The sequence below is a fragment of the Crotalus tigris genome, unplaced genomic scaffold (genome assembly GCF_016545835.1).
Source record: "Crotalus tigris isolate CLP2741 ecotype Arizona unplaced genomic scaffold, ASM1654583v1 scf7180000017854.1278166, whole genome shotgun sequence".
NCBI classification, from domain to species: Eukaryota; Metazoa; Chordata; class Lepidosauria; order Squamata; family Viperidae; genus Crotalus; species Crotalus tigris.
Window position 1 is genome coordinate 1,015,529 of NW_024096676.1, and position 13,612 is coordinate 1,029,140.

General features: G+C 38.9%; 1 protein-coding gene across 4 annotated transcripts in view; it reads left to right on the forward strand.

Moving 5' to 3' along the window:
- The first annotated feature begins 1,212 nt into the window (after positions 1 to 1,212).
- LPAR1 (lysophosphatidic acid receptor 1) overlaps positions 1,213 to 13,612 on the forward strand; it is a 74,417-nt gene continuing 62,017 nt past the window's right edge. For 2 of the 4 annotated variants that reach the window (XM_039343455.1, XM_039343458.1), the window contains exon 1: positions 1,213 to 1,434. The gene's annotated coding sequence lies outside the window, so the exon portion shown is untranslated. The other 2 variants (XM_039343454.1, XM_039343453.1) reach the window with 1 other exon arrangement.

The following is a 13,612-nucleotide window of genomic DNA, read 5'->3' on the forward strand; positions in this document are numbered from 1 at the left end:
GAAACAGATATAAAACATTACTGATTTACCCATCCCCAAAACCTGTGGTGAGATAATTCCAGTGTAAGTAAAAAAGTAGGTTTTTTACTACTTTAAAATCAGTATACCGAATGATTACAGTGAAAGCCAGTCTGGTCTGGAAGTTCAAATGCTGAACTAGGAGTGGGAAACCTGAGTTCTACTTTGGGCATAAAAGCCAGCTCAGTGACCTTGGGCCGGGCACGCCCTCTCCACCTCAGGAAAAGGGCAATGGCAAACCACTTCTAAAAATGGTGGCTAGCAAAATATATGGACTTGTCCATGTAGTCATCAGCGGTCCAAAGTTCAAGGGGCATACCAAAAACACATGACAAAACAAAAAGTTTCAACATGAAGCTATGCCATGGGGCCAAAGGGGAGGAATGGGATTGTTAGAGCAGGACTGTACTATGTTATAGTGCAGGGGTCTTCAAACTTGGCCCTTTTATGACTTGTGGACTTCAACTCCCAGAATTCCTCAGCCAGCATGCCTGGCTGAGGAATTCTGGGAGTTGAAGTCCACAAGTCATAAAAGGGCCAAGTTTGAAGACCCACCTGTTATAGTGTAAGTGAGGTCAAGGCCACAGAGTTCAAACCCATTCTCCCTAAACATCTGAACAAAGACCACAAAGAAAATTGAGAAATATCACAAATGAGCAACTGAATAGATGAGACTTTCAAAATGCTCTCCTGAGGACAAGGGTGGAGTCTGTCATATTCCTCCCCCTCCCCCGCCTATTTCCTGTTAATTTGTAGTTTATAGAGAAGTATTATAGCTTATAGTTCTCCAACCCTCCAGGTATCCTCATTCTCCAGAATTGATGGGAAGAGCTCTGGCAGAACGGAACCAATATTTATGCTTATCCGGTGAGGTTATTCATCTTTTTATAGGTTTAACGTTAGCGTTTATTCCGCCAAACTGGCTGAGCCATAAAGCAATTTGCGAGAAAGCAAACCAACACAATAAAATACACGGTAATCCAAAGTTATCTGCGGGGCAATCTGGTTGAGGAAGCCGAGCTACTACCATTTGGTTTTACTACTATCGGGTTCCGGGAGTTTAAAGTTCAGCCCTAGCCTGACTCGAACCTTTGCTTACCAATTGCAAACGCTTTGCCGGGCCAACTTTCACCCGCTCCCCCCCCCCGCGTTCCTGAACTAGTTTTTCTGGTTTTCGTAACCTTCCCTCGGTTCAATTTTGAGATGGCCCAAAGGAAACCGGGTCAAGAGAAGAATAGCATAACTTGACTGGGAGGAGAAGGAGCGTGGAAGAAAGAGAGCCCGCACCGTTGCGAAGGGGACGCGGGTGAAGCACCGAGAGATCCACTTGGGAGAAGGCGCTGAACGACAAAAAAAAGAAGAAGCGCGCCACACCGACAAGCCAGGCGGGGCGCTACCTCAGCACACCCCAGGCAGGTGAGAAAAGGCGCCGATTGAGCGGGAAAAAAAGAAGAAAGGAGAAGAAGCCGCCGGCTTGCAAAATTGCTTCTGGCCGGGCCAGGAGCCAAAAGCGGAGGGAAGGAAGGAGCGCAAGGCAACCACCCCACCCACCGGACTGCACACACAGTCACACCGCCCTGTGGCTGCTGCAGGCGCGGGCGACGCCTCGCAACTTTCCCCTGCGCGCTTATTTTATCTCTCCCCCCCCTACACACACACACACACTCACACACTCTCTCTCTCTCTGTGTTGGCCGCGTCGGATGAGCAGGGTTGCCGCGGCTAGAGGCTCTCAGCAAACCTCCCCTTCGCCTCTTTTTTTTTTTTTCTCTCTCTCGCTTTCGCCCCCTGCCTGAAGCGTCCGCCGGGGCTAAAAGGATGGTGTTCCTTACGTTGCCGCTGCTGCTGCCGCCGCCGCCGCCTCCCCGCTGCAGCCACCCCGCAGCCAAGTGAACTGCGAGGAGTCCGCCGACTTGGAAAGAGGCACCAGCAGGCGGCTGGCTGGAAGAGGCGGCGAGGGCGGGAAGACCCCCTCTTGGCTCAGTCTGCAGTCTCGGTGGGACGAGAAAAAATCTGCGGGGTAAACAGCAGCAGCAGCAGCAGCCCGGCGGAGGGGACTTCGCCTGGCCCAGGTAATTGGATTGTGGGGAGGGGGGAACTAAGGGGGAGTTTTCTGGAAAGGCAACTGGCGTCGTTCCTTTCTCTCTTTTGCTCAGGCAAGGGCTTGCTTTTTTGGTGTCTCAGCCACCATTCCTGGCCGGTTTATTCGGTAAGAAAGACAGACCAGATTTGCTTTCCCTCCCCCCCCCCGCCCCAGGAAAGAAAGTCATCGCAAAAAAAAAAAAAATCCCAACTTTCTTCTCACCTTCCCTTCTTGCCTCGGCAACTTTTGAGTTTTCTTCCGCTTCTTTATTTATTTTTGGGGGGGGGTTATGCTTAAAACTTTTTCCCTTCTGCCCCGCTGCTTGTGCATTTGAGAAAGATAATCGGAGTGTTTAGGAACGATACTTTCTCGTCTGAAAGTCTCTCTCTCCCCCCTCCCCATTTCCATGGCTTTCTCCCCCTCCTCTTGCTGACACGTCTCTGGCTTTTCAATTAGTGGAACTGAATTCCCCCCCCCGCCCCCGCCGCCTTCTTCTAGGGATGTTAATGGGAACGAGAGCAAACTTATTCTGTGTGGGCTGCCTTCCTCTTCAAGTGGACTTCAGCTTTTTGTTTTAGTAAAACGGGCCGTATAATAAACAGGATTCCTTCAGCATCTGTAGGAATTGGGGAATTATAGTTCTACTCGAGGGGGAAACGGCAGTTTTAAGTTCTTATCTTCCAAATGGCTTAAATGTGTACTTATGCCTTTCATTTTGAAAGCATGTGGTATTTTAATGTTTAAAAAGAGAAGGCACTCTGTATAGAGTTATTACTTCCACCCTGGGCTGAAGTGCTGGGATACTTGAAAGGCTCTATTGGAGCATTAACTCTTTCACTTTCTTCCTCCCAAGGCAGAATGTTTACTTAGAGAGTGCCTGTAATGTAATTTAATAGGGATTGTGTATTCCCTCCCACTGATTTATTCATATTCACGGATGCAGCATTGCAAAATGGTTGATGAACTGTTATGCAATCTATGCCGGTGATTCTGTTCTGTTTCATGTCTTTGTATAGCAGTAATACTGTACTTACATGGATTACGAAAACTGTTTGGTCTTAAATTGGTTTTGCATCACCATCCAAATCTTGTTTTATGAGCATTGGAATGGGTAAATCAGGGGATTCGTCTTACTTGATTAAATATTTGCATTTCACTTTTTGTAGCGTAACAGTTGCTTTTCTATATTTGGTGGAATGTAGGTGTACAATATAGATGCTAGATATGTTGTGATTTTCTTCAATGGACAATATTGACATAATTTCCAAAATAATAAGATGCATATGAGTTATGTGACACAGAATTGTCATAAACTCTAGGCTGACTTAAGGCCTTTGAGAGGTCCTTTATTCATCTACTTCATCATATATCCACAGGTTCTCTCAGCAAAGAGAAGAAAGTGTATTGGTATAATATTGTGAAATATTAATAGAGGGATCAAGGCTGAGAAGCTTTAATACCAATGTACTGGAACATTATTTTATCCAATGAAATCTACGGAAGATTCGAGTAAGCCAAGCCTAACCAAACATAATGTATGTCACATGAAAAACAATACAAAAAGAAAATAAATGAAAGCTTAAATCAAATGGACCAGAGAGTATTGTCATTGCTTGTGTGCTTTGACTCAAAAAGTGAAATGGAAATTCTTTTCATTAGACTATTGAGTATGTATTATCTTGCATTGCTGGGTTCCACTCCATGTTGCACGGGTCTCTCCTTCTTTGGAATTAGTCCAATTCCATGTCTGATTCTGAAGAAATTGCTGTCTAATGTTCATTTACGATGGATAGGTAAACCCAAACATATTGGCACCCACTTCTTAGTGGAAGATGCCATATTAGTTTTATAAGGATTCATAATTACCATTGAACTTTAAAAGCAGTAAAGTGATAGTGTAACATGTTATCACTATAAGAAATATCCAAATATTAGAACTATTATGCCATCAGTACACCAGTTATATAAAACTATGACTCTCGCAATCATTGTCCAAGCAGTAGATGTTCTGAATAGGTTTCAGTTATATGATGACTGAGGGCAAACAAAGCAAAACCATAATCTTGAAAAAACAGAGATGCTGTTTAGCTAAAAGCTAAACTAGCCAATTAGAAAACTATAGGTTGTATATAATTTGTATGTCAACAAAGAATCAGTGTTCTAATTGGGGATTAAATGGTTGGAGCAAATTAAATCAATTTGGAACTAATTAAATTATTTGGCCCCCAGGAACAATGTTGGCACTGGCCTTCAAACCCCTAAACAATTTGGGGCCAAACAATTAAGACTACTCTTATAAGGCAATTAACAGTGGCAATTAAGACTATATGCCTTTTATAGGAAAAATTAGGTTGGTATAAATGAGGAACAAGACCTTGGTAGACATGTATTTATGGAATTACATCTTTGAAATAAATATATATGATTTTTAGAGATGGACAAGAATTATCATTCCAGGAATCAAATGTTCTATTGAACCCTAAATCATTCAAGTTCTCTTCCAAACCATGTTAGTTCAACTGTTTGGGTGATTTTCCAGAAGTTAATTTTCTGAACCAGAATCTGTTTCTCATATTGGACATGGATAGACCCCGAAACCAGACTCTTTTTATCTGGGAACCATGTTTGAAGCCACCATAGACTTCCAGTTGGGAAGAGTAATTTCTAGAAAACCGTCCAACCACTTCTAGAACAGCTGGATCAGTGTGATCCAGAGGACCAAATGAAACATTCAAGACTTCTCCAGAACATTTGATTCCTGATGGTAGGTTTTATATATACACAATGACTTCCCATCTTGAGAAAATGTTAAAAGAAATGTTTTAATACTAAAATTATACCCTACTAAGCATGCTTAATTGTACTAAATTTTAAGGCAATATTATATCATGTTTGTTAATTTTTATTATCATGGTTGTTTTTATCATTTTTGCTTTCCCAAGAAGTTAGAATTGTAGAACTAAATACAATTAATAAAAATGTTTGTAAAAGCAATTGTATCAAGGAAAATAGACCATCAACAATTAGGAGAAACACAAATCAACTCAACAGGACAGAGATCTGGCAGAACAAAAAGACTTTTATTGATCAAAGGAATACTGTTCAGAATAGGATAGGCTAAACATCTCTAAGAACAACATTCCAGAGACCAACTTGAAGGGAAAAAATGAAAAACACAAGTAGAGATTGGACAAATCTGGCTTGCCAGTAGTAGATCTGAAAGGGAGCTGGATGTTCCAGTAGATCATAAGCTGAAAATGCTAAACAATGTGATGGCAACTTTTAAGTATCCCAGAGCCATAGATATAGGGTTTTACATTTCTCCCTGTTAAATTTCATTTTATTAATTTGACCACTTCAATCCCCTCATCCAAATCATTCATGTTACACAGCATGAAACCCAGGACAGAAATCCAAAATCCATACTTGTTCAATCAGAATAGAGCTGGAAGAGACCTTGGACGTCTTCTAGTCCAACTACCTGCTCAAGCAGGAGACCCTATACTATTTAGACAGGTGACTATCTTGTCTCTTCTTAAAAACTTCCAGGGATAAAGCTCCTGCCACTTCTGAAAGCAAGCTGTTCCACTGGTTAATTGTCCTCACTGTTAGGAAGTTTCTCCTTAGTCCCAGATTGCTTCTCTCCTTGATTAGTTTCCATCTATTGTTTCTTGTCCTGCCTACAGTTGCTTTGGTAAATAAGTTGAGCACCTCCTCTTTGTGGCAACCTCTCAAATATTGGCTATCATATCACCCCTAATCTTTTTTTCTCTCTAGAGCAGTGATGGCGAACCTTTTAGAGACTGAGTGCCCAAACTGCAACCCAAAACCCACTTATGCATCATTGAGTGTCGGATGGGTGTGGCCCATTGGATGGGTGTGGCCCATTGGATGGGTGTGGCCCATTGGGTGGGCGTGGCTGTGGTGGTAATGGCAGACTGGGTGGGACTAAAAAGTTCAATCAATCAATTCCAACTTTGCAAGATCTTTTTTTCCCCGCAAGAAGTTGAAATTGACTGATTGATTGAACCTTTTTTTTTTTTACACACGGCGGCGGAGGCCTAAAGCGAAAAGGTTTTATAAAACCCAGCTGAAGGGCTAGGACTGGGGTGATGGTATACATGCCCACAGAGAGGGCTCTGCGTGCCACCTCTGGCACCCGTGCCATAGGCTCGCCACCACTGCTCTAGAGATTAGACAAACCTAAATCCTGCAACTGTTCTTCATATGTTTTAGTCTTCAGGCCTTTAATCATCTTAGTTGCTCTTCTTTGCACTTTCTTCCAAAACCTCAACATCTTTTTTGCAATGTGGTGACCAAAACTCAATGCAGTATTCCAGTATTCCTTACTAAAGCTTTATAAAGCGTTACTAATACGTCGCGTGGTTTTGATTCTATGCCTCTGTTTATACAACCAAGGATTAGCTTTTTTGGCTGCTGCCACACACTGCTGGCTCATACCCGGTATTTAAGTGCTCATCAAGCTGATGGAAACTATTTATGAGTACTCTCTAGGATGGCCATTCAGTTAATTATGAATCTGTCTATCAGATGTATTCTCAAAGCTCGTATATTTTAACATTTTCTTAATGAGGAGGTAATAAAAGATTTCACCTAATGCTTTTCTGAGTTCACAATAGCTATGTCCACAACATTCCCTTTATCTAATATGTTAGTAACTGTCTAAAGAGAGATAAGGTTAATTTATGTATGATCTCTTGTGACAAACCCATGCTGGCTTGTGATTTTTGCACTCCTATTGAAGTGCTCACAAACATGCTTCTCAAACACATTGCCCACTATAGGTGTGAAGCTATTACAGACAGATAGTGCTTCATTACAGACAAATCTGTACATTCATATGTCTTTCTTCTCTATTTTGCTTTCCTCTGATCTTCTGAGACCTTACTAGTTTTTATCAAAGAATGTATTTGGAGGTTCTGGGACCACCTCCACTGGTTTCTTCAATGCCCTAGAGCAAGATTAATCTGATGTCACAGACTAGAATTCATTGAAATTCTATTTTTCTTTTTTTATTTTCTCCTCACCTGTCCAGAGTTACTGGACAATGATAGCTAGTGCTTCATTTCCACAAAAGCTTTATAAAGTTTGTTATTCAGAAAATTTGTTATTCTCCTGCAACATTGCATTGTGCCTTTTCCTCCAATATTTGGGGAAAAATTAATTTCTGTTCATCTGTGAAAACTGCCAGTTCTTCAATCTGCCCAATTCTCATAGGGCAAAATTTTCATATTACTATAAAGCAGGAAATATATACGCAACAGTTTTTAGCATTTCAAGCTTTGGGTTGTGATATTTGTGTCATAGAGGTTGTTTATACAGTTAATTTTGGCTCACTAGGTTTCTGCTCTGTCATTTGTAATGGCAGTGCATTTATATGTACAGAAAACCTCATATTAACTGAGAAGGTCCTGCTATATCTGCAGAATTTAATCACAGGAAAGTCTGCATAGAACTGCAGACTTAAACTCTATATTTTTACTTGCAAAATCTGAACTGTGTTGCAATTGATATTTCAGTTTTAAAATAGTCGTTTGTTCTGTTTCAGTATAAAAATGATAAACAATTTCTGGGCAAATTAAAATTCTGAACTATTATTATTAACTCTTATTACTATTCAGTGACATGGACCATATAGGTATTGTGAATAAACTGCCTTTTTTTTTGTTCCCAATGTTTTATAGTATGTAAATAGTCTGAATTTAACTTTAAAATTGTATGTAAATGCTGCTGTTAAGTTTTATAATATAATCCTGTGTATCTGATTATCAAAATGCTTCAAATAATCTAATCTTTCTGTCTTTGAGGATTCAGAATATCTATTCAAGTTCTTAGCTGGATCAAAGCCTAGGGTTAATAAAAAATGATTATGCTATAGTATATAGCCAATAAACTCTAATCATTGCTAGAGAGCAGGGATCTTTTACAGAGATAATTACAAAGTTTTTCACATAGGAGACAAAAATCAAATGTACAAGAGTTAAATATATAAAGGAGTAATATTTATTTTGATAATTGCATTTTAGAGTAAGATCCACATAGCAATAGTCATTCAAAGAAGCGGTGGGCTTATCTTCATTCCATGTGTTCAAATGAAGATAGCCATATGTCTGGGATACTTTAACCTGGATTCCAATATGGAGTAGTAGGATTGAACTTAATGGCTTAAACAGGTCCTTTTTAGCTCTATAATTCTATTTGGAAATAATTTTCTATCAGGAGTAATTGGCCAAAGAACATTGGAGATATGTATTTATCTTGTACATCCACTTATGTTAGCTGGCTGAAACTTCTTGCTATGGGCACTTATAATTTTTAATAGTTTTTTGTTTTTTACTTTGTGACATCCTCTAAACCACATTCTTAGTGCTGAGATGCTAAAAACGATTAGGGAGTAAAGTTCCATCCAATTGTTCTGGAATAAAGCTTCATAAGCCTCAGCCAATGGGGCATCTTATCAGAGTTTATAGAAATTGTAGTGCAGAGTATCTAAAAGGCTTCTTATAGTCTAGTCTTGGTTAAGAATCTTCCCTAAATAAAGGTTTAAAGTTCTTTCAGGAATTATGACTCAGTGAAACATTTTCTGCATCTTGAAGAGAAATCTTTATCAAGACACAAATTGACTGTAGTTGTGAAGAAAACAGTATTTTTGGAGGAAAGATCCCTGTTCTTTCTATTTATATTGCTAAGGATTTAGTTTTGTTTTTCTTGGTTTATGTCTATGGTATAACTATGCTTAAAAAAATGGAAGGCTTTCCAGTTCATTCATACAGTTTCAGCATTATGTAAAAACAAACATATGTGAAAATAGGTCATAGTGCTTGATTATCAAAAAATACACAAAAGTATGTAAAATAGATGTTCTGATGTTTTAGCCTCATTATAACATAGATAGGTGGGTGGGTGGATGGATGGATGGAGCGGGCGGTGGATAGATTTTGATATTTGTTGGATTAAAAATTGTACTAAATTACCATAGATTTTACACTGTTTATTCTTTTAATCTGTGCATGAAATGAAGACTTTGTATGTTAATTAACAGCATAATGCAAAATGAAAATGGAACACCTCAGCCCTAAAAATTTAAGTCCTGACTGATTCAACAGAAACTTCCTCTTTGATACATCCCTTTAGAGAGAACCAGAAAATCCATTTACATTTGCCTCTTTCACTTACCAGATGGATTTAGTAACCATTTGGCTGGGTTTACACAATTGTGTACATCAAAACTAAACATACTTCATGCTTAGGCAACATTTGATTACTCTGTAATTTGTAATCTATGGTTTATGGTGTACTGTATTTTGTGAATTCATCAGCTCGACATATTTAACAAACCCCTGCCTTAATTGGATGCCAGAATCAAGATATTAATATTTGTTGTACTTTTGAATACTGGGGAAATTATTGTATAATGCTTATACTTCCATTTATGGTGACTATGTATGTCTCAGTGGGCTTTCCAAGAAGGATAGTGGAAATATGATCAGGATTAAGTTTTTATTATGATGTGATACCATAGAATATATGTCTTGCTTCTAATCACCCAACTTAGGTTCATCAATGTTAAGTTTGTATTTGGCCACTGTATATAAAGTTGTGTCCGAATCTAAGGGGCAGTGATCATCTTCGTTTCTTAACTTAGGGAACCAGCATTGTCTGGAGATATTTCTGCAGTTATGTGCTATATACTTCTTAAATTCTGAAAGGAAGGGTAAAATGAAACAATAATTAGGCAGTATGACTAACGGAAGACTCATCGCTGTTGCTTTGTTTTGAGGTTATAGTGCATTATTATCTCAAATTCCAAAACAATTTCCATGTCAGTCTGTGTCCTGCAAGTGCCTGCAGGGCAGGTGTATTTTTAGTGATTGATTGAATGGTTTGGGAGACTGTTTGACACTTATGTGTTCTGTTGTGAGGGTAAATACTTTGAAAGAAAGAATGTTCCTTTGATGTGGTAATGAAGCACTAATGCAGGATGCAAATACCAATTTGACTCCTTTACCTGAGGTAATGTTTTACTGCCTTAGCCTTTGTAGCAGAGTATCTCCTACTTTACTCCATCGCATTCCTTTTAATTTTCAAACAGTTAAGTTGAAAATATTTGTTTAAGCTGAAAAATGAAACATTATATCACAATTCCACTCAAAGTCATTTAAGATAGTTACATTGAGGACTTCAAATTAGGCTTTCAGAATTCTAGTTATCTTACTGCTTTTGTAAGAATAGAGTAGAGTAGAGTAGATAGAGTAGAGTAGAGTAGAGTAGAGTAGAATAGAATAGAATAGAATAGAATAGAATAACAGAGTTGGAAGGGACCTTGGAGGTCTTCTAGTCCAACCCCCTTCCATATAATGTAATATATACCAGGGTCAATGTAATGTTTGGGTTGTAAATTGAAAAATCATGTGGTAAACTTGAGAATTATTACAGGGTTGGATTCAGATTAAATTTGTTGAATTTAATTCCTTTGAAAGCAATGCGAGAAGTTACAGCAGACTAAAAGGGGAGATTGTTTGATTCAGGGTTTTCCAACATTGGCAAATTTAAGACAGGTGGACTTCAACTTCCAGAATACCCCTGGGTGGCTGCAGAATTATGGGAGTAGAAGTCCACTGTTTTAAAGTTGCCAAGGTTAGGAAACCCTAGTTTAGTAACTGTGGATCTGGAGGTGCTTTGCTTTCACTGTGATTCAGAATTTCACAACAGAAAATGGAAATCTTACTAATAATATTTGAATGTCCTTAGTTGTCATTAGACAAAAATGAATAGGATACATTTTAAGGCCTAAGTACTATGTTATATACCACATGAGTAAAACAGAAACCTGTTATTCTCTTACTTTCATCCTAGAAGGCGATTTGAAATAGTTAGGTCATTTGGTTTGGAGTTCACCTTATCTTATTTCTGGAGAGCAGAAATGGATAACATTGCCTTTTATTGATCTACTCACTGAAAAGGCAACTTCTGGGCGCATCTTTTTTGTTGTCCACTTCTAAAGAATGTTATTTCATGTTATTTTTGAATACTGTTGTGTGTTTCAGTTTATTTCAAGCTACTGCCAGCAATTCAATGTCTACACTGCAGAGACAGGAATGCTCATGCAATTGAGTTACTGTATTTGTTATCATAATCCCTAATGTTATTTTGAGCATTTTTTAAAATCAGGAATGCTGCAGTTGTACATTAGTTACAGCATTTGCCTTGTAAATAGAGGTTTGCTGGTTTGAAACCCTGCCAAACCCTTTTTCAATTACTCTTTTATGTTTCCTGAGCATCCTATTTTACCTGCATTTTTAAAAAGTCCAACACTGTATCTTTTCATCATTTTTTCAGTCATCTAAGGTTAAAAAGGTCTCTGCTCCAAAATAGTTCATAGATTAAACTGTTATACATCAGTTAACTGGAAAACAAAGAAATTAAGCAGTATCTGACCTATTGAAATTCATTTTAACTGTGTGTGTGTATTTCTATATTTATATGTACATATATAAAAGTATACATTCTGGTAAGTCTACCCATGATAATTATTGTACTAATTATTTTACTTGGACTACGAAGCTGGAGGGCACAGCAGCAAGGAAATCGTCCATTAGAGGATTTAATAGTACCTTGCTGATGTTGCCAAAATATCACAGTCTGGACAGAGTTTTCTAAAGCTGATTTAGCATTAAAACAGCATAAGCACAGGACAGGAGAAACTTGAACTCTAAATGCAGATATGCCCTCAATTATACTCTAGTACTGTGGAATTTCCTTTTTTACTGATATGCACCCTGTCTCTTTCATTTAGACAAGTGGGTATTATCTTTTGGTGCTCTTCGTTATATACAGTGTTGAAGGTATACTATTTAAAATAACTAAAATATTTTCTCACTTCTAATGTCCATAGTAAACTTTCTGTTGTACAGTGACACATTAGTTGGTGTACCTGGCTTTGTCAAATAAGTAAACAAGTTACTGTCTGCCAGTAAAGAGTGGTGTCGTGGCCTAGAAGTGGAGCTCTTGTCTCACAATCAGAAGACTTTTGAGTTCAATCCTAAATAGTGGCAGATATTTCTCTCTCTGGGCGCTAAGAGAAAATATCTGCTGCGAACTCGGCATAGACGTCAGGAAGGGCATCTGGCCGGTAAACGCTCAGCTCCATTCAGTCACCCCAACTCCACCCCGATGCAAGGGATTACAGGGTTGTTTAAAAAAAACAGTCTGCCAGTAATATATATTAACCTAATAATGGGTTTATTTTTTTAATGAAGCTACTGCAATTGAGTAAATGACATTTTTGGAGATTTTTTTTAAAAATGAAGTGCACTAAAGGGGATAGAAAATAATACATTTTGCAGACATCACTATATATTTTGTTAGAATTGTTGCAGATGCTGCATAAAGAAATTTGAATAGTTTATTCATTCCAATATCCTGCCAAGTGTTCATTAGTAATTTTATTTAAGAAAATTGCTATTAAGATAAAGATGGGTGCAGGGCTAGTTTTATGGGGTCACAGTTTATGTGAAGCTGAAAAGGGGTGAGGGCTTAAACAGGATGGAGGCTATAAGAGCACATCTAAGGGCATAGCAATCTCCATTTATTTTCTGTTCTATTTATGGGATATTCAAATTCACCCATAGTCTAATGCATCTCCTTCTAACCCAATGGGTACATTGGGCTTGTGCCATTTTCCAATGACTACCTTTCTATTAAGTGGCTAATGGAACAGGATGATCCCAAGCAAGATTTGACTGCATGGTGAGTGAAGTTATTCTGTTCCCAGACCATTTTATCAATGAAAAGGCAATTTCCTCTAGAGCAACTCATCCCTTCCTTCTCCCTCTCTCTTTCATTTTGCAAGAATCCATCTTCATGTTAATCTAGGGCTCCCAACCTTTCCTGTTAACATATGACTCTCTGTGATCTCATGATCATGATCTATGACAGGTCCCCAACGTGTGGGCTGCATCCCACTACCGGGCCGTGGCCTCTTGGCCACTGGGCCATGTGAATGGCTGGCTAGTTCATGCATGCATGGGCATGCGCTTACCCCCTGCCCTTGCGCTGGCACTAGCCAAGCCACGATCTGTGAGCCTTTCGCTGGTGCTAGCCAAGCCGTGTGCCGGCGCTAGCAGCCCCATTTGCAGAGTGTGTGTGCTCACGGCCCCGTTCGTGCCCACGCACATTTGCATGTGTGTGAATGCACGCATAAAGATGCCTGTCCCTCCCTTTCCCACTGGGCTGTCAACCCAGAAAGGCTGGCGACTCCTGATCTATTATGATCTTTTTGCGGATTTCTGTGTGCATGTTCAATTAAAATGTGCATTAAAAAAATAGCCTGGAGAGCTAAATCATAACATTTCATAAAAAATGATTGCATTTTGGCTTGCATTTTTTAAATATTAAATAAATTGGCACTGCCAACAGTTATTAATGAGAATTACAGTGTAGTGCAACTGTAGAGGATACTACAGTAAATTATCTACTTCTGAAAGAAAAT